Here is a 3,563-nt window from a genome sequence, read left to right on the forward strand (position 1 = left end):
AGAGAGCCACCAGGAGACATGTCCAATGCTGACCAGTCTGCCATACCCTCCAGGAGTGATGGGACTGTGCAGGGGGGAGAGGGGCAAACTGTTGGTGCTGAAACTACCCCGGAATGGGTGGGGGTTTTCCAACAGATTCTGCGGGAGGTGACCCATTCCTCCAGTGATCAGGCAGCTTATAAGAGACTCCAAAGTTTCTCGGGAACCCTGCCAGTCCCTGCAGGGGAGGAAGGATTTGACTCTTGGCTCTCCCATATTCAAGAGGACTTCACTGATTTGGCAAATACCTGATGAGGATAAACGATGCCATCTGCTGGAGGTTCTGAGGGATCCTGCCTTTGGGGTTGTGAGGACTGCCAAACTCTGGAACCCCTCTATCACCACCCAGCAATGCTTGTAGGTCCTTCGGGATGCTTTTGGCCAACTCACAGGGAGTGGGGGGGTGTACTGTGAATTGCTGGGAACTTTCCAGCGCAAGGGCGAGACTCTTTCAGCTTATGTCCTTCACTTAGAGCCTGTGCTACAATGCCTGGTGACCCAAGGAGCACTTAGTGTCACTGATGCCAATCAGATACAGCTCCAGCAAATTCGTATTAGGGCACGGTATAGCTCAGACTTACTCCAGAACCTCAACTTAGCGGGGAGCAGGAGCAGCCCACCTGACTTCAGTCACCTCCTCCGAGAGATTCATGAAGAGGTAGAGATATCCAGACTCTGAGAGACTATGTGGGTCCCAGAAGATGTTTCCCCCGGAGAGGACCCATGGGTCGGGTGCTAGCTGTGGCTCCCCATGAGGACACCTTGTTGGGAGTGGAGGAGAAGCCTGTGGCTCCAGCACTAGCAGCTGCCATGTCCAGAACCCCCCAGGGGTCAGCTGTTGCCCCATCCTTGTACCTCGGGAGGACCTCAGCCCCATACCTGCTTTAGGACCCCGGGGTTCTGCTATAGATGTGGGGAGCCAGGGCACATGGCTCGGGAGTGCACCCAGCCTGAGAACCCTGAATTGGTATTTGAAAGATTAAAAGGGCACTGGGCAGTGGGAAATGAGGAAGGGGCAAAGCAATGGAGTCGGCTCTGCTCCGGACCCAGACAGACTCCTGCACATTACCCTCAGTAAATTCACTGCCAAAGGAGCTAGTGGGACCCCGTGCAGAGGTCCCCGTGATGGTGAATGGTCACCCATCAGGGCCGTTCTAGACAGCGGGTCCCAGGTTACTATTCTATTTGAATCCTTCTATGAGGAACATCTGAGACACGTGCCTTTGCTTCCCCTTATGGGGTTGGGACTTTGTGGCTTAAGCCAGGAACAGTATCCTTACACGGGTTATGTGAATGTGAGGCTAAAACTCCCTGCTGAAATAGCTGGGGTGGAGGAAGAAGTGTCAACCATCGCTCTAGTGTGCCCTGATCTGGGGTGGATGAAAGGGGCCACCCTCATTGTAGGGACCAACTCCAGCTCTTTCCAGGTTCTTGCTCACTACTGTAAACAACAGGCTGGCCCTGATTACCAACAATGGTTAACGATGCATGAATTGTGCTCAGAGGCATATGACCGATGGGAGCATAGAGAGATGGGTCACCCTGAGGTTGTGGGGACCCTGCACTTATCTGGAGCAAAGCCCCAGTGAGTTCCTGCATAGGGCCAATGGGCTTTGCCTACTGCTTGCAATTGGATTGAGAGGGATGAAAAGAATAAGCTGCTGGTGGTGGAGACCCCCACCGGGAGAGAGAGACCTGGTGCGCCGAGGGTCCCTGATGGTGTGATCGAGACAAAAGGGCTCAACCAAGACCCGGTTAGTGTGACAGTGGTGAACTGAAACTTGAAAGATATTGTGGTCCACCCAGGACAGAAGGTGGCCTTGATAAAGGAAGCTGAAGTGGTGAACCCTGAGCAGGAGGGAAACCCCCCTCCAATTGACCCTTCAAGGTTCTTTTTTGGGAACTCTCCAGTGCCTGAAGCCTGTAAAGCTCAGCTCAGGGACAAACTCTGGGCTCGAGCCCATGTTTTCTCCCTGCGTGACTGGGATGTGGGGGAGGCTAAGGGGGTGGAGCATCACATTCATCTGAGCAACCCACGATCCTTTCGTGAAAGGTCTTGGCACATTCCCCTCGCTGAGATGGGGGAAGTAAGACGTCATCTGCAGGAGCTCATGGACCACCGCATCATTACAGAATCTAAGAGCTCTTATGCCTCTCCCATTGTGATTGTGTAGAAGAAGAATGGCCAACTCCGTATGTGTATTGATTACCAGACTCTGAACGCCCAGACCATCACTGATCAATACACTGTGCTGCAGGTGCAGGAGGCTCTGAACTGTTTAGTAGGGAGCAAATGGTTTTCCGTACTAGACCTCCACAGTGTCTACTACCAGATACCTCTGCGGGAAGAAGACAAAGAGAAGTCTGCTTTTATTTGCCCCTTGGGATTCTATCAGTTTGAACGAATGCCCCTAGGGATATCCGGGGCTCCTGCCACCTTCCAGCGACTAATGGAGAAGGTGGTTGGGGATATGCATATGACCCAAGTACTGGCTTATTTAGATGATGTTATTGTTTTCAGAAAGACCCTGTTTTCAGAAAGACCCAACACAAAGAACAGCTACTCTGGGTACTCAATTGGCTGGAAACCGCTGGACTTAAGTTGGCCATTGATAAATGTAAGTTTTGCCAGGCCTCTGTGAAGTACGTAGGACATATCATATCACAGGAAGGGGTCAGCACTGATCCAGAGAAAGTAAGTGCTGTGACCACCTGGCCTCAACCCAAGAACTTTAGGGAATTGAAAAGGTTCCTGGGATTTGTGGGTTTCTATCGGCGATTCGTTAAAGACTATGCTACAATAACCAGACCTTTAAATGCCCTAACTCACGGACACCAGGTGGGAAGGTTGCCCCACAAGAAGGGGCAAAACAATGGTGTAAATGGGCTTCCTGTGACACGAAGCCCCATAGAGCTTTTTAGTCCCCGGTGGGACTCACGGTGTGAAAATGCTTTTCAGGAGGTGATATGGCGGTTGACTCAGGCACCTGTGCTGGCATATGCTGATCCCAACCGCCCTTTTATTTTGCACACAGATGCTAGCCTGTCGGAACTGGGGGCTGTACTGTACCAGGAACATGAGGGACACCGGCGACCAGTGGCTTTTGCCAGCAGGGGATTGTCACTCAGGGAGACACACTACCCAGTACATAAGCTTGAATTCCTGGCCCTCAAGTGGGCTTTCACTGAGAAATTCTGGGACTATCTGTATGGGACTACCTTCCAGGTGTGGACAGACAATAATCCCCTTACCTATGTGCTCACCAGCGCTAAGTTGGATGCAACCGGCCAACGCTGGATCACAGCACTAGCCAACTACACCTTCAGCCTGCACTATCGAGTGGGACGAAAGAACATGGATGCTGATACCCTGTCTCGACAACTCCCCAGCAACCCCAGGAGTGTTTGGAGCCCCAAGACAGTGAAGACCATTTTTGACCTGCAGATACAAGATTCTGTGGGGATGAGAGAAAGTACTGTTTGCATGGCTGAGGTGTTGGGGTTGCCCCCTGAGGGGATCCCAC

This window comes from Gavialis gangeticus, unplaced genomic scaffold, assembly GCF_001723915.1.
Source record: "Gavialis gangeticus isolate Ggan-Ray unplaced genomic scaffold, GavGan_comp1, whole genome shotgun sequence".
NCBI classification, from domain to species: domain Eukaryota; kingdom Metazoa; phylum Chordata; order Crocodylia; family Gavialidae; genus Gavialis; species Gavialis gangeticus.